The sequence below is a fragment of the Manis javanica genome, chromosome 5, assembly GCF_040802235.1.
Source record: "Manis javanica isolate MJ-LG chromosome 5, MJ_LKY, whole genome shotgun sequence".
Lineage (NCBI taxonomy): Eukaryota > Metazoa > Chordata > Mammalia > Pholidota > Manidae > Manis > Manis javanica.
Genome location: NC_133160.1, coordinates 17,233,347 through 17,252,203, shown reverse-complemented (window position 1 = coordinate 17,252,203; position 18,857 = coordinate 17,233,347).

The window sequence follows — 18,857 nt, the reverse complement described above, 5'->3', positions numbered from 1 at the left end:
AACCCTGCATAGGGTTATGCTCAGAGGGTGCATCTGCCACTGTTTGCTCATTAAAGAAAGAACTTCCTCAAGGATACCCAGCAGGTTAGCATCTCAGCCAGAATTAGCATCAGATCTGCCCAATTCCCATCACATCTCCTCAATACCCAGTTTATAAGCAGGCAACTCCTGCGGTACTTGTGCAAGTCTGAGCAGCATTGTCTCCTCAAAGCCAGGCAGCCGAGACTGGGGTCTGCAGGAGGGTCCCAGTCTCCTGCTTCTTGCAAGGTAAGTATGGAGAGCAACTTAGCAGGGGCAGATGTGGAGGGCTCAGAGAGATGATGCCAGCAGAAGGATAATGCTTCTGGGCTGTCTAGTTAAAGAGGAAGGCGAAGCAAGGTGGCACAGACTTCATCAAACAGGGTGAAATGTTAGGACAGCACCATCATGAGAAAATGTCCACAGTCAGCCAAGCTCTGCACCTGGGGTCCTGGGGAGGGGGATAATGACAGCCTCAGGGAACTGTGCAAACTGAGAACAGGCCCCCAACTCCTTAACATATCCAGCTCTTGGGGTCAGCTCTGCCCATCTCTCACCCCATTCCTCGCACTCTGTTCCCTAGTGACACTGAACGGCTCAGAGCTTCCAGAATGCATTCTGACATTCCACACCATGCCTCTTCACATGTTGTTCCCTCTGTCTGAAACACTATTCCCTGCATCTCCTGGACTATTTTCACTGTCATTTAAGACTCACCCTCTCTTCCAAGAAGTCTTCCATGAACCCCAGGCACTTAGGTACCTAGTATTTATTCTGTAACAGGGCCCTGTGCTACCTTCATCAAAGCACTTACTGTACCATGTTATCATGGTCAGGATGCATTTCTTGTGTTTATTCTCTATCCCCAGTTCCTAACATGAGACAGGCATGTGGTACAGCACAATGAATGTTCATTGAACTGAACTGAACCGTCATTGAAATGACACACTGGTCCTGGTCAGCCATTCTGTGAAGATGTAGCCCCAGTTATGAAGATTACATTTATATAACACCATAAGCAGACATAAAAGCAGTGGATTATATAGGCTTACACACCACTGTCACTAACTGAGTGTATTTGTCATAAACTGAAAAGACTAAATATTATTAACCATTGCAAGGGAGTGGGGGATGAAGCCAAGACAGTATGCAGAGGGAAATTTGTAATCCTGATTGCATTTATGAGAGAAGAAAGGGGACTGAAAATAAATTATCCTGTAGGATTTCTGGGTTAATATGATAGATCTACAACGTACATCCAGCTCCCCAAACTGTGTTGCTTTTGCCTTTCCTCTTCTCTCCGTCCTTGTGGGTTATGCCTTTTAAGAAAGTCCCTTGGATATTGTTTTATCTTCAGAGAGATAAGAAAAGGGATTGCATCAAACAAATGTAGAATCATATAAAAAGGAATATTCAGAACATACTTAAAACGGGTCTTAGAAATTTAAAACACAGCAGAATTTAAATAAAAGATTCCAAAGAAGAGTTCTAATGAAGAGTTCTAATACATAGGAGGATTCCCTCCAGAAAATAGAGTAAAAAAACAACGTGGAAAACTGGAGAGAAAAGATGAGAAATTAGAGAATCAGTCAAAGATGTCCAGAATCTAAATTATAAGAATTCTAGAAAGAGAGATAAGAAAGAAAGTTACTCAAATTATTCAAGAATATATCCAAGAACTGAATTATATGAGTTTCCATTGAAAGGGTTTATAAAGAAGCTGAAAATAGCCTCACACCAGACATGTTATAATGAAATGTTAGGAAAATGTCATGACCCTGGATAAAAAGAAAAGATGCTCTACCTTTCAGAGAGGAAATAAAACAAGACAGATCAAATAAAGGACCAGAAACCGGAAATGCTTCAGATGTCTCGACAACTAGAAAACAACAGACCAGTATGTATTAGTTAACTATTGTGCAAAACAAATCAACCCAAAACTTAGCAGCTTAAAACATCAGTAAACATTTATATCTGACACAGTTTCTACAGATCGGGAATTCAGAAGAGAATTAGCTGTGTGGTTCTGGCTCAGGGTATTTTATAAGGTCATAGTCAAAATGTTGGCCAAAATTGCAGTCATCTGAAGGCTTGGCTGGGGCTGGTGGTATCACTTCCACGATGCCTCACCCACGTAGCTGGCAAGTTGATATCGGCTGGTAGTGAGAGGTCTCAGTTTCTCATCATGTGAGCCTCTCCAAGAGGCTGCTTGAGTGACCGCATTACATAGCAGCTGGCTTCCCCAAGAAAGAGTGATCCTAAGAGAACAAGGCAGAAGCCACATGTCTTTTATGACCATCATTATTATAATAGCCCATGGTTACACAGGCCGTCCTATTAAATGTGGGATGGGACAATATCAAGGGGTAGGGAATGGATATCAAGATACGAGAATTATTGGGGCCTATTTTGGAAATGAGATACCAAAGACTGGCTTCAAAGTCATAAAGGAAAATGAATCTAAACAACAAATTTACTCCCAGCCAAGTATTCAAGTGTGAGAATAAAACAAGGGTATTTCAGACATGAGAGGTCTCTCATGTATCTCTTTTTAAGACATCACTAGAGAAGGTGCTTCACCAAAATGAATATATAAACCAAGAAAGAGGAAGACAAGATTCAGAAACAGGAAATTCAACCCACGAGTGGGTGACAAGAAATCCCCAAATGGATGGAGAAGGGTGAGCCCAGGATGGTAGCTGTGCATCAGACTTAGAAGAGACAGAGACAGACAGAGACAGAGAATACAAATATCTACAGAGAAAGGAACAAATGAGTAACATACCAAAGTGCCTAGCATACAATATGTCTATAAATACTAGTTCCTGTTCTTTTTCTTTATGTAGCTGGGAGAAATAATGATGATGCTAATGGTGAGGACAGTGATGACGGTGTTGGGGGTGAAGGTAATAATGATGACAAGCATAGATTTTTACCATATTATCTCTTTTCATCCTATGGAAACCCTATGAGGCAGGTGCTCTTACACCCATTTTGCAGATGAAGAACCAGAGGCACAGAGGCTAAGCGAGCCATCCAAGGGCACAAAGGTCATCACAGAGTCGAGACTGAACCCAAACAAACAAATCTCAGACCGAGGGACATGATCACTTTACTGCCAGAGTTTCTGGAGCATGTTATCTTAGGTATATTTTACAGGTGATGCTCCGAAGTGCGGAAGAGTCATGGCCACTAGGGTAACAATTAAGTGACTGACTGAGCAATAAACTGATTAGACAAGTGAACAGATCGGTAGGGACAGGGCTCCACTCCAAGGATGGTGTATTCCCACAACCAGTCTGCTCTGGACTGAATTATATCCCCTCAGAATTCATACCCAGAAGCCCTAACCCCAAAGTGACTGTATTTGGAGATGAGGCCTTTAGGAGGTTATTAAGGTTAAATGAGGTCATAAGGGTGGAGCCCTGACTGGATAGGATTAGTATCCTTATAAGAAGAGACACCACAAGACTTGTTCTGTCTCTCTCCGCATGTACGCACCAAGAAAAGGCCATGTGAGAACGCAGCAAGAACACGGCCTCCTGGCAGCTGGGAAGAGGACAAGCAGCAGAACCTGCATGCACTGCACCCTGACCTCGGGCCTCCAGCCTCCAGAACGGGGAGTACCTAAGCATCTGCTGTGTAAGCCCCACGGTGTTAGGGCAGCCTGCACTAATCCACAGCCATTATCATCAACCGGGCAGTGAGGGACAAGGGAAAGAACATCAAACCCCATGAGAAGCTATCAGGGCTCTAGACTTATGAGGTATGTGGTCCAGTAAGTTTAATGTCTCTGGGCCACCATTGCCTCTATAAAACAGGAGATCCTAGAGACTGAAGAAATCTGGAGTCTTCCCTTCCCACATGTTCAGTGTGAGAAAGCAATGGTAAGACTAACACGCACTGAGACTATGAGACTATTCTGTGCACTTTGCATACATTTTCTCACTTACTGCTCACCAACCAGTGAGATCGTCACTATCATTATCCCCATTTCATAGGTGAGGAACTGGGGCCCTAGAAGATATTAAGTAATTTGCCTAAGGTCATGCGGTAAGTCAGTGACAGGGAAGGAATTAATCCAGAATTATAGGGCCAAGAGGAGCAGCAAGGAGCCCCACGAGATGGTGATCGAGGTCTTCTGGGAGAAAGGTGGTGGCCGGCGAAGTGGAGCTGCTAGAGGAGATGGAGAGCCAGGGCCAAGGCAGGGCTCAGGTGCCTCAGAGCCAAACCATCCGTGCCGTAGGGGTGGGAGGGATGACTGAAATGCAGCCCAGGAGGAGGTGAAGTCAAGGAAGACGAAAAAAATGATGGAGGTTTCCAGCTGGGGCTTTTTGGGGGTGCTCTCCCTGAAATTCCCTGCAAATGAATTATCTTTTTGCCAAACTGAGGGTGTTCCCATGGGCAAGGCCTTACCTAGAGGGATAACAAAGGGACAAAAGGAAGAGGAAGAAAAGGATACACCCCGACTGTTTCCTGCCTCTGAACCCCCTCCCTGCCCTCTCAGCCTCCCAGCCGTCCATGGCCTTCAAGGACAGCCTCTGTTGCAGCTGCCGGCAGCTTCCACCTACCAGCTGCAGCCCCACTGCTGGAAATTGAGCTGCAGTGTTTACGGGACTTAATTAACAAAATCACTCATCATCCCAGGAACTCACTGACTATCTTGACATGACGGCATTTGCAATAAATTATCTTAGTCCCTGGTGAGGTCATCCTCATTCCTGTCTGGGGTCATTCTGTGCCCCAAATCCCCTGGCCTACCTCTGGAGCCTCCCCTGTACCTCCAGTCCCCACAAGCCCTTGCAATTAATAGCTAATTAACAAACAAAACAAACCTACCAGGTGGAACAGCAGAAAGACATTCTCAGCCCACAAAAGCAAGTAATTATTCAGTATGGGCAGGTCTGAAAAAAAAATCACTTATGAAATAAATCAATGGCTCTCCCCCATCCTGAGGGTCTGTTAGGATGAAGAAAGGCTTCTCAATATCAGGAAACTGATTTAAAGGAAAAATTAAGCCTCACTCATTTCCTCTAGGCTAATCACAAACCAAGACATTCCAAAGTCTTCATTTTTCCTGACTTGCTCTAGTCACATTGGTGAAGAAGGTGAAGTGATTACTTAAAAAATATTTATTGTGCACTTACCATGAACTGGGAGATAGAGAATAGAGCAAGACGGACACAACTCCTGCTCTCAGGCATCTTCATTTCTTAGTGGGTTGGAGACAAGAAAATAAACAAGAAAGCAAGCAAGATCTTTCAGGTAATAATAAGGACCATGAAGATATCAATAGGTGACGTGATAATGTGATGAGGAATATTAGGCTAAGGGCTACTTTACAGGTAGGATGATCAAAGAAGTGTCTCTGAAGAGATGACACTTGAAAAAGCCAGTCATGCTGAGAGCAGAGAGAAGAATGTGTGTGGCAGGGGCTAGAATTGTTAGTGCAAAGGCCCTGGGGCAGGAAAGACATCAGCAATTCAAGAAGCAGGAGGAAGACTACTGTGGCTGGAGCATAGAGTGCAGAGGAAAGTGGGAAGTAGATAAGTTTGGAAATCAGGCAGAGACAAGATCTTTATGGCCAGAAAAAACAGTGTCTTTTTATTCTAAATGAACTGGGATGCTGTTAGAAGGGTTCAATCAGCTGTTAGAAGAGTTTAACATGATAGATACAAATATAAGTGGAGGGTGCAGCAGACACTGAGGGCCTTTCACATTCCCCACATGGTGTGTTAACTCCTATCTACCCTCTGGTCTCCTAGAATGACCCAGGAATTGGCCTTAGTGTACTAGGACAGAGCGTTCACTTCCAGAAGACATCACTGTCACTTTCTACCCAAAATCTACTTATTCCACAGACGGAGAAACTGCGACACGGTATCCTGGTGAGTGCCTTGCTGATATGAGCCAGGGCTTGGCATGCATAGTCTCACAGAAAGCTTACAACTGCCCAACGAGGTGGGTAACATTATTTTAATTTAACACATGAAGAAACTGAGGTACAGAGAAGTTATTTTGCCTAAGAAATTTGGCACTGGAGGTAGGGTTCAAACACAGGCAGTCGGAGTCAGAGTCTAGTTCTGATACTGCACCTTACTGCCTTCATGGTATATGCAATCATTTCTGAGATTTCACAGCCCATGCAAACCTGGAACTCAAGTCTCTGCGTGGCCAGCAGCACACACCTGTCTGAGAAGAGGTTTCCATGTGTCAGGAAATCACCTCTGAATGCCGTATGGTGCCTGTGAGGGTTAAATAAACACATAGGCAAAGTACCCAGCACGGTGCCCAGCACAATGCCTAACACTTAGCAAGAACTCAATACATTGTTTTAAGAAAAGAAAGGCACTTCTACTTATGGTAAAGTGACACCCCTTCTCTCTGAAGTGAGGTGAGGGGACTGGTATGGAAGGAAGGGGTGTCTTCCTGCACTGTTCCCTAGTGAGCACTATACCCACTCCCAACACCTGCACCGTTAAAAGTACTGTTAAAACATTTTTTAAGAGATCTTTTTAAACAGATATACTTAATTTCATCTAAATATGAGTCAGCTGGAAACTGATATTTGTTTAAACCTTTAAACAGGGGCTCTCACAGTATCTTAAAGTTTCAGCAAGCCAAGCACCATGGTGCAGCCAAGACACTATCATCTGGGCCCAGCCGTAGGGTGTCCAGGGCAGGCCCCTGAACAGAGCGCAAGCATCCTCCCACCTCCACCTTAGAGGCACTGCTGGTCCATAACCTTCGAGAGGCAGGGAGCAGCCCCTGGGGAGCAGAGCGAGGGGCTCCCTGCTGTGCTGGAAGTGTCCTGACACAGAGCCTAATGGCCTGGTGAGATCTGTACTCCAAGCAGTCCCCTGCAGCCAAGAGTCAGAGAGAAGGTGGGAAGCCAGGCCTCCAGCGTTCATGCCTGAGAGCAGAGAAAAGGGCAGACGTGGGATGGGTCTCATGTGCCTGGCTCACTGACTGGCAGAAAAGCCAAGCATCTTCCCTGCCAACCTGGTAAGATGAAGAGGTGTTTCCTCCCATTGGAAGGCTCTTGCTCATATGATAAGATCCCAGTTAACTTAACATTCCCCACCCTTCCTCCTCTCCACCCCCTCACCCCCTTCACCCCCATCTCTGAGCTCCACTCCCTCCCAAACCTTGCCATATGTCCCTGCCTCAACATCTCCTTAAAAGGTCCTTCAGGGGCTGAACCAGCAGTGCCTGGGTCAGTGCCGGGAGGCACAAGAGGCCACCAACCCAATTCCCCTACCTCGAGGACACTCAGGGACTGTCCCCATATGCAAAACAGCAGGCCTCTGAATTCATAATTGGATGTTCCAAAATGTAATTATGAAAGATGAAATGCTCCTCTCAATGAGAAGGCTGTAAATAGAATAATTAATTTTGTGTTTGCTTGAACAATTCTGTATTATGGACCTTACAGTGGAACTGAAATTAATTAAGTGCACCAGGATTTATGGAGGAGGTGAAGAGAGAGGGAAAAAAAAAAGAATTAATCCGAAGTAAAAGATAGATGAGTTTGGGAGTGTAATGATATGTTAGCCTGGGGTATTCTTTAACAAATTTACCAGGCACGTTCTGGGTACAAAAGACATGCGTTGACAGAATTATCTCAACTCATACAGCTGCTGGTCAAAAAAGCCCGTGAGCAGAAGGTGGATGGATTGGACCGAGAGATGCCCTGCAAGGGAGTAGAGGGGCTTTTTTTGAGCTGGGCAGGAAGGGTTGCTACCAGAGGGAAAGAGGGCAGAAGCCACCATCTCCACAATGCAGGTGACAGCAGAAAGGTCCTAGGGGTCCCAGAGAAGGAAGTCAGGAGGGCCAGGATTAAGGAGCTAAAGGGAAGGTGCTCAGCATTCCCGGGGGCCTCCAGGTATGCTCACCGAATGGGTGTATTGAGCGGGTGCCCATAAGCTAGTCAGATATTGCTTAGATGGGGTTGTTTGCATATGTGTCTCTTCCACCTCTTCACAAGTTCCCTAAAGGCTGTAACTTGGTGTCCACCTTGGTATACGAATGAAGAATGAACTGCCCAGTGGGTTTAGTGGTAAGGCTGGATTCTGCGTCAACAGGGGCCTGGCAAGTTAACAACAGAAGAAGTGAGTTGACTGTTGATTAATAAATGCATTGGGCTTCAACATATTATCTGTGTATCAGGCTACAAGTTACGAGGCAGTTTCTAATAATTCTTTGGTCCTGAGGGGTTGCTAAAGACATAGGGACGGAGGAAGGGGGCCAACAGCTTCTGGTTCAGGCTCTGTGGCAGGCGGTATTTTCCAAAAACATCCCCAGAGATACTTTCATTCCTGCCTGTTCTCCTCCATTTTGACCTGGACAGAAGAGGAGGCTGCATGACTTCCTGGGCTAGGTCATACAAGGCAGTGCAGCAGCTCCTGCCTGCCTCTCACCCTCTGTGGGGTCTGACATTTGAACCCAACATCCACACCGTGAGGAAGCCCAAACTAGCTCGTGCACAGAGACTACACAGGGAGGAACTGAGGCCCCCAACCAAAAGCCAGCACCAGCTGTCGGACAAGAGAGGCAATGACCTCTCAGAGACCAGCCTCGGCCTTCATGGCTTCCAACAGACATCGTGAAGCAGAGGCAACCCATCCCCCTGTGCCCTGCCTGAAGTCCTGGCACACAGAAACTATTAGAGATAACAAATGATCATTGTGTTTGAAGCCACTAAGTGTTGGGATGATTTGCTATGCAGCAGTATGTAACTGGAACAGGCCCCCACTTACCAGAGTGGCACCCTCTTTCATCTGCTCTTTCTCTCAGATCCTGCATCAGATTTCTCTTAGAAAAAGAAGAATCTGTGGCTTCAAAGGTTTGAAAACATGGGTCTGATGGAAAAAAAAAAATACACTGGTTTGTCACCACACAGACCTGGTTGAATCTCAGCTCTGAGCCTCCTGGCTGAGCCACCTTACCCAGCTCATGTCACCTCTCTGAACTTCCTTCTCTTTATAAAGTTGGGAGGAGAACTCGGAGTCACAGAGTTGTTGGGAAGAACCAGGAAAGCACCCAGCCCAGGAGCCAACAGCATGTTGTGGTTAAGAAAGAGGCTCCAGAGCCGAATGGACCTGGGTTCAAATGCTGGCTCTGTTCTTTCTGGCTGTCTGTACTCAACTCTCTCTTCTGGACCTCAGTTTGCCATATGCACAAGGGGGATAATAGATGCATCTAGTCCCTGGTATGCTGAGGTAGACCGCACACAGGAGGTGCTCAGTAAGCAAGAGCCTGTCCTTCGATTGATGTTTATCAGCTCAAGTTCCCACACCTTCCCTCCAAGGACCCAGACTTTTGAAACTCCCACAGGCATCAGAGCCACCACTGGTGCCTCTCAAGTGCCTGTCTCTGAACAGCCCTGTTCCCAGGAAGCCTGCACATCCCTGATCCTGTGTCAGAAGGAGATGTGTGGGGCGGAGCAGCAAGGGCAGTACTGAGTAGCAGACACCTGTCCCCACTCCATTTGTCCTCTGCAAGCTGTAAAATGGCCAACAGGACCTTCAGTTGTCCACTCCAAGTGTACCCGGATGCCATTTGCCAGATCATAGCCTCATGGCCCAAGAGCTGAGTGATCTCCTGGAGGCCCAAGCCAGCCAGGCAGAGGGAGGTCCTGGGCTGGGTGTGCATCTGGGATGCAGCAAGGTTCCAAACCACCAGGGGGTTTCCTCCCATCCTGGCACCATCGCCAGGTGAGCATCCCTGTCGCAAGCAGGATCCTGCTCTCCAGGACAGTATTAAGCAGGCATTTAGATACCTCGTGTGGAGAAGGGTGATCGATGGCTTTATTAACCCACCGAGGCGAAGCTGTGACAGTGAAGGAGTCCCCTGTCAGGGAAAGCATCCCTCGCCCACAGGCCCCCTCCACGGCCTGCCTGACAGCCTGAGTCCCTGACAGATGGTAGCTCCTAGAGAATGGGACAGCAGTGTGGGAACAGGCCAGCATCCCTCCAAATACCAAGCCCCCTTCCAGACTCCACCCCTGTAAGTCACCTGGCCCTGAATACCAACAGCTGTCATTATCTCCCAGCCTTACGGTCTATTGCATTATTCAGAAGGCAGCATGCACCTTGTTTTCCATGTAAAAGATGTCCCAGAGCTGTGCAATGCAGCCACGCTGCTGGCATTTCTAGATGGCATCCATGGGCCTAAACTGTGTGCCAAGCATCCCATGTGGACGATCCCATTGACCTCTCCCACAACTTTTGAATAGTGGAAATACCATTTTGAGTACCCACTTTGTAGACGAGGAGACTCAGGTTCAGAGAGGTGAACTGACTGGCCCAAGGTCATACAGTGGGATGTGAACCCAGGTCCACTCAACTCCTCAAGGCCCTCCATATCACTGACACCTACTAGGTGCCAAATCCTAGGGATACAATACTATGTGAGAAAGACATGGGCCATCAAGAAGCATATAATCCAGTGGAAGAGGCTGGCAATAAGCAAACAAGTAAATAAAAAAAGAAAACATCAGATAATAAAAGAATTACATTGAAATAAGGGGACATAATAGAGAGTGACTGAATGGAAAAATAAAATCCAGATAGGCTGCAGAAAGAGCAGCAAATCTTTAGCCCACTAGAAAGGTCTGTTTGGCAGAATTTTTATCTCCATAAGCCAAAGGGAGAGCAGAATTTGTCAGTGATCCAAGAAGGAAATTATTTATTCACTCAACATATATTTACAGAGCACCTGCCATGCTTCTGGCTCCTATAAAGTCACCATCTTAAAACCTGACCTAATATCTCCTGGCTCCAAATAAGGAAGGAAGGGAGTAAAGAAAACCTAGCATTTACTGAGGATTTACTTTGTGCTAGACATGAGAGGTGCGATTTTGTGCATATTTTTTCGCGCAATCTTCATAACATGGCAGGGGGGTAGTTACGAAGGTAATTCCCATTTCCCACAGCTACGGGAGTCATCCCCACATATCTAGAAAGTGGTATGTCTGGGTACAGCTGGGTGTGGCTATGCATGTATGGCTCTAATCCCCATATTATCATCCTCTTCCTCAACCTCCTTTGACCTGAATCACATCATCAGAGGTAAAATCTTGATCATTACAAGAACACGAGAACTTGATTCCAAGAAGAATTTATTGACAGTAATAAGAAGTAATTGCTCTTAAGAGTTTAAGGAGCTCTCCATGCTGCCTCCATCACATCCAAAACCCCCTCCATGCAACTGTCTCTTCCCCTCATAATATCTAGTCCTCAGGTAAGATCAGTCTAGGCTCCTTGCCAAGGGTTCCTCACCAAGAAACCAAGGTACATCTTCTCTATAGCACCTGCCTGAGTCTTTGGGGTAGATATTTTTTATGCAATAATTCTTGCCATAGGGAAAACATGATTAAAATATCTTTTACAAATACATTAAATCTCAGGCAAAGATAAAAATTCCATTTGACTCAAATAGATTTTCCATGGTGAGTTAGCACTGCATTGAGAGTAATGGATGGGGGAAGGGTAGGCCCCCAGCTCATAAATCAAAGGGAAGATGGGAAGGGGTAAAGGAGTTGATGGAGAGGGGAAGAGATGCTGGTGAAATCTCAACCTGTGAGAGTGATGTTTCCACCCCTTCCCCCCATTCTTAATGATCTCATCAGGGGTCCAAGATCGATTCCCAGCCTTGTTCATCTATCCCCTTCTGCATTCATTATTTTAATAGCATCCACATAGGATCATTTGGCATTTGCATCAGGCAAGCATTAATGGGAAGTTTGTTTGGGAAGCTCAGGAATCAAGTAGAAGTAGGCATCTGTGGTCAGCACCAAGAGAGTTGAAAAGGGAGCAAATGTGCAGATTGGGGAAATATGAGAGGAGGAAAATGATAACTAATGGTTCTGTCCAAATCAGAACAATGTGACTGAGTTTCCCCTTCTCCTTCCAGTCCCCAGACCTCTTTGCAAACCAATGAGCATAAAACATAGGCATGTGGGTTTGAATAAAAGGAGCTCAGGACTTCGAGCTGGACCAAAAAGATTGTCGTTCTAGTTCATCCCACAAACATTCTCCAGGTGCTCACCTGAGCCAAACACTGTGCTGGGCTTGAGGGATACAGTGTGAATGAGACCAGGTTGCCCTTAAGGAGCTCCAGTCTAGATAAATGAGGAAGCAGTTTCCATTCAGGGCAGTAAGTGTTATGCTAGAAATAAGCAGAGGAGGACATGGTCAGGGGCTGCCAAGTGGCAGTGAAGCTTGAGATGAAACTTGACTATCAACAGCAATTTTCTGAGCCTACCAGGGTAGATGCACTTCCCTGGCAGAGGGAATAGCACATGGAAAGACATGGCACATGAGAAAGGCTAATGTCTTTAGGTACTGCAGGAACTTGGGAGTCCTGGAAGACACAGAACCAGCAAAGAGGTAGGAGAGACTGAAGAAGTTGACCAGGACAGTCTTCTTGCGAGATGACGAGGCCTGAGCTAGGGCAGTGGCTGCAAGGTTAGAGAGGAAGGGTCAAGTCCAGCAGTATTCTGGAGGGAGATCTGAGGGTCAGGCTCCACCTGGGGTATGACACTCCTCTTTGGCCACCAAACAGCCAAAGGATGAGGAAAGACAGAAGGAAACCATCCCAAATCTAGAGAAAGCAGAGGCCATGTCAAATGCCACCAACACAATGCACTGTGCTCTACGACAAGACAGCCCTATGCCGTTAATAGAAAAGCTACAGTTCATTGCATGTGTGCTGGCTGCCAGGTGCAGGGTTAAACACTTTCCACACATCATCTCATTTAATTCTGAAACAATCTTAAAAGGATGATCCCATTACCATTTCTATTCTAAAGAGGAAGAAACAAAAACTTGGGGTGGACTATTATGCAAGGATCCCAGACTAAAAAAGCAAGAAGCCAGAATTGGAACCAGGTCCCCTTAACCCCAGCCCCGGCCCTGTGCTCCTTCTTCAAGGGTACTTTATCCACATCACTGGAAAACTGGGGAGCTTTGGACAAGTTTTGTAGGTTAGATGAAGTACTGTATGAATGCTGAATTAGTGCTTTTGAAAATTCTACTGGGATTATGGTTAAGTAAAAATTTCCTGTATTTTAGGTAATGCACTCTGATATATCCAAAGCAAAGGGAGATTATGTCCACAATTTACTGTCAAACAATTCATGAAAAAATGTTTTATGTATGTACACACACAAAAAATGATAAGATAAATGTGGTAAACTGTTAACTTTGAGGAAATCTCAGTAAAGAGTATACAGCAATTATTTGCATTACTTCTATAACTTTCCTGTCCATCTGAGATCATTGAAAATTCTTCAGGTTTTTAGAAGTCACCTAATGCCATGGAGACTAATCTGCCTTTTATTTCAAAAGAATGATTAAAAAACAAATTTCAGTCCATTGCAAAGGGCAACAATGAAAGGGTTACCACTAGCACAGGAAATGCCTTTGAGGAGCTTATCAGGAAAGGATCTTGGCCCTGAAGGATTTTGGGGATATTTGAATATTTTCTCCTCTTCAGGAACTAAAATTCCTTTGTTAACTGAGCCTTGGGAATGAATGCCCAATGTCTTGTCCCTGCAGGAGCAAGAAACAGAGCTGTCAGGCATACGGGTCTCTCCCTGGGCCACTGAGGGAATGGAATTTCAACCCACCATTTTCTGCCTGTCCTATGCATGGACAATTCACCTCTTGGACTTTTCTCTTGTGTGGTGTATGTCAAGGCTGAATTTGGCCTCAAGATTCCCCAGGTACGGTTCAAGGGGATGCTAATGCTGAAAACTGGTGGAATGCCAATGGTTTGGAAAAGGGACAGAAGGAGAGTTATTGCTAGAGATCATTGGAGGTCAAGACCTGGGTTCCAGGCATGACTCCATTCCCATTGTCCACTTGGACAGTTCCCTCAGAGTCTCTCGGCCTCATTTCCCCACCAGGCAGGGGATGGGTCCCCTACACCCCCCTGCCACCAGGGACCTCTTACCCTCTATACCTGCACACACAGGAGCTGTGCAAGAATTCAGAGAGAAAATTGAGGTACTCCCTTACCAAATGGTCGTGAGATGCTGCCAGTTCCCAGTGGGGAGGTGACACAGGGGGAGGATGCCAAGCAAACTGCCTTTATCTGAGCCCTTCTCATGCCACAGGCAGGGGCACCACTCTGAAATGTCCCTCAAAGGGAATGGCAGGAATTGTGTTGGAAAAATACCCCAGCTTCCTCACTCTTTGGGTGGAATAACTGAGGTGCATTCTACACTGGCTCTCAGAGATCCCTAGGGGAACCAAACCCCTTACCCAGCCCATGAACATTTCCTGTATTAACTCCCTTCCCTCCCATGTGTCACCTCCCCACTCCCCACTCTCCACTGTTTGTTGGGATTGACTCCCAAATAAACAATCTGCATTCACGTTCTTGTCTGAGGGTCCACCTTGGAGGGAAACCAACATAATAAGCCTGCACTCAATGATTTTTTTAGTAATCTAAATAGGATTATGAGCTACTAAACTTGCGAGCTCCTTAAAGGCTGGAGCAGCCTGTCCTTTAGCTCAGTGTTGTATCCCCAACATCTCACACAAGGCCTGGGGCAAAGATGATGCTCCATGAATGCTGAATGAGAGATTGAGCTCATAAACTAGGCAAGTTCCTGCAAAGGCAGACATTGGACCCAGCCCTTCTTAGGAGAGCCCTACAGGATGTTTGGCCCCCTGGGGCCTCAGACACCTGTGCCAGACATGAAGAAGGCTGCATAAAGTAGACCAGAGTGAGGGGCCCTGCCAACAATCAGAAGAAGGAAGTGGAGAATGGACAGCAGAGCTTGCCAGGCTGATGCAGCCCCCATTCTGTTCGGCTGCAGAGAAGCCCAGACCCACTGGGCATGACTCACCATAGTGGGTGTGCAAGCAGCCACAACACAGGGGCCAATTCAGTTAGTTCAGGAAAGGTACAAAGCATGACAAATATATGTAATTTGAAAATTGGCCAGTCTTTTGCAATAATTTAGAGGCACTAGTTAGGAGCAATAGAAACCCCCCAATTACTGATGTTTAAGGCTGGCACTGTTGCTGGCTGAATATTTCATGCATAAATGAACTTCCACTAGGCCACCCGCTGCTTCTGATGAGGCTCTTGCGGGCTTTATTGCCCGGCGCCCAGCAGGGTCCCGCCAATGGGCCCCATGACGGATGATGCATTGTTTTGCTGCTTAAATAATGCAGTGCGGGACAGGCTCAGTGCTAGTGCTCTTTATTTACATATCAATTGAGTGGCCACTCTGAATATGAAGAAATATTAGAGGGAAAGTCGCTGGCACTGAATATTTCATGGCAGCAAGCCTCACAGGAAGTGAATGTCCCCAGCCTAGAGCTAGGCCTGGCCACGTGTACTACAGAGAGCTGGCATTAATAGTCTGGGAGATGAGGCAAGAACAATCTCAGAGCCAGGAGGAGAGCCACTAGCTGGAACTGATGAACCCCACTACCCTCTGGACATCCCACTGCTACTTTTTCAAGTCAACAAAATACCTGCTTCCTGCTTCTATTTTCTGGTTCCTAGAAACTTATGCAGAGAAGGGAGTTTGCTCAAGCCATCTCACACTGACTTCTCAAGCCACGTGGATGCAGCAGAAGTAAACAGAGGGTGGAAATGGCATGGTCTGCCCAGGCAGGACCTCACTCTTTCTGAGGACTTTCTGGAAGATAAACCAAGAGACCCAGCCCAGTACCTTCCCCTCTGAAATGCCTCTGGGAGCAGCCACCCCACAATCATTCTCCTACCAGTTATCTCACAATTCTCTGCCGTGCGCCAGACTCCTTGATAAGTGCTGAGGATCCAACTGTGAGAAAGATGGTCTCTGTCCCCATGGAGCTCACAGTCGGTGTGAAAGACAGAAAACAAAGTGGGAAATTATACTGATCATATGTATTTATTAGCTAACAATTACTGCTGAACAAATTACCCCCAAAACTTAATGGCCAGAGACAATAAGCATTTATTTTCAGTCACAGTCTCTGTAAGGTCAAGAGTTTGGAAGTGGTTTAGCTAGGTGTTTTTTGCTCATAATTTCTCAAGAGTTTGCATTCAAGATGTTGGCCATGGCTGCAGTCATCCAAAGATTTGATAAAGCTAAAGGATCTGCTTCCAAGGTGACTCACTCATACGTATGGAAAGGTGATGCTGGCTGTTGGCAGGAGGCCTCAGTTCTTCCCCATACTGACCTCTTCATAAGGCTGCTTGAGTGTCCTCACAGCATGGCAGCTGGCTTTTCCCAGAGTGTGTGGTCTGAGAGAGAAAGATGCAAGCAGCAATGCCTTTTATGACCCACCCTCAGAAGTTGCAAACCATCATTCCGCCTTATTCTATTGGTCACACAGATAAACCCTGATACAATGTGGAAGGGCACTACACAAAAGCATGGACAGCAGCAGGCAGAGTAACCAAATCAGAGGATGGTTACCACTTGTGACAAGGGGAAGTACAAAGACACACAGCTAGTCTGGTATACAGGAATTTAGTAAGGCTTCCTAGAAGACATGACTTGTGATTGGAGACTTAAAAGACCAAGTTATCTCAGCAAAGAGGAAGATGGAACAATCTGCGCAATGGCCCAGAGCCAGGGGCATGGGGAACCCAGGAAACCAAAACACAAAGTTCAGCTTGGCTGGAGCTCCAAGAGGGCATTGAATGCCAGGCTTCATCCTGGAAAGACTTTGAGGGTTTTAAGATTCCCCTGCAGATGTGGGGGGCCCCAAGTCTGCTGCACACCCTATGGTGGGTACATTTGGGTGGGTTTGAGAAGATGCTCTGGAGAGATGGAGGTGGAGCCCTGAATCAGCCCCAGAATATAGCATATTCTAGAGCTTCCAATTTAAGGTTGGTTTCCAGTACCAGCCACCTCCCACTCTTGCTGGCTATGTGATCCTGGACAAGTCATTTACCCTTAGTGGGACTCAGTTTTCTCATCTGTGAACTGGGGATAATAGTAACGCCTGCTTCATAAGATTGTTGTGGATGTTGATTGAGATGAGGCATCTGTCACATAGTATCCACTCTGAAAAGTCTTGTGGAGTGAATGAGAACTTCACCTGTGTCAAAGGTCTTCTCTCTGGGACACAGACCTCTCACCCTGTCCACCACCAACCTCCTCCCCAGCTTTCAAACATCACTTAATATTCTGCTCCTGAGAGTCTTATGGCTTGGCTTCCCCACCAGATTAGAAGTCCTCAGGAGGAAGCAAACCCACACTAAATGCCCTCCTTTTGACTGACTCCAAAGGCACTGTGCTTGGCCAGGTGAGTTTTCTGACTCCATCATTCTCTTCATTCTGTCGTTTGCCTTTGCAACAATTATCACGACTCTTGGATCTGTAGTCAAGTATTTGTATGGGCTTTGTTGTTACTTGGTATTGTTTCATATTTTGATCTTGCTCTTAGTCTGTTCACCAGAACGAAAGCTCCATGAGGTCAGGGACTGTTGGCAGGAGGCCTCTGCACCTGACAAGAGCCAAGCAGATGAAAGCGAGAGTCTGGGTCAGACTGCCTGGGTTTGAATTCCAGAACAGGTGTGTCTACCTGTATAACTTCGGGCAGAAGAGGGCCTCGGTTTTCCCTCTGTAAAGTGGGGCTAATAATAGAACCTATCTCATTACAAGGATTAAATGACAGCATATGTAAAGCACTTAAGAACATAGTGTTATACAACAGCTTGTCTCACAGAGAAAGAGAGATTTAAGATTAGATGCTCGGTCAGTATTTGATGAACTAATAATGCATTGAGTTTAAGAAAGGGACAAAGTCCTAATTGGGTCATGGACTGAGGTAGGGACGAAGACCCTCATAAGGGCAAGTTCCTTGATCTGAACAAACAAATCTTGAACTTGGAAACTGTAGGTGCTGGTGGTAGTGGGGAAGGGCAGCTGCAAGAAAAGGCCTGGTGGGATGGGACAGGGTCCAAAACAGACCCTCTGTGGAACTGCCACCTGGGATTGCCCGCCCACATACAGCTAAATCATACATTATTGATTTGTCAAACGTATTTGCATATAAATAAGCATGATCATTCATGGAGGCCCAGCCGCGCTGCCTCCCCTCAGTGCCGCGAATACAGATGGATGGGCCGAGTTAGACACAGCCAGGGACACTGCGGCCCGTGCCTCAGAGTCAGCGGCTGATTTAAAACTACATTTAACGGAGCATGTAAGTGTGACAGCCTAGCGGTGAGTTTGGGCTAATTAGTCTGAAAGACAAGATAAACGACTCCTAAAACTGGTGTTGTGACGAAGATGCCGCTCTCCCAACCCCCACTTCCCACCCACTCAGGCCCGATACCCAAACTACAGCCGGTGATGATTAACTGGGAAACATTAACAGGCAGGACTATGTTCCAATTGTGTTTTCCAAAGGACTTTAGAATTTCACACCTAAGTGGATTGTGTTCCTCTCCCTGCTGGGGATTAGACTGGAGAGGGGGATTCACAGCTAGAAACAGAAGCTGGTGTGGGGGGTGGGTCAGACAGGCCCAGACAGGGACTCCAAGGCCAGGCAAGCAGGTGGCTGCAGTCATCCTTCCCAGAGCTTGAACGGAGACAGATCTATTGGGTGAAATACGTTGACCGGGGAAATTATTTCTGCCATGTTAATTCATTCCGCATGGGAGATAGGCCGTGAGCTTGCAGGTTGGCATCAGCCACCTCTAATGGATCAAGGGACCCAGCTGCTCTGCTATATACAACACTAGACACTCATCATCAAGGGGAAACCCACTGTAGTAAATTGAACTAACACTTCAATTTAATTGTCCTAAATTACGCTTGAAGACTTATAGCCCAGCAGAGCCAGCCAGCAAATATCAGACGTTACCTTGAAGAT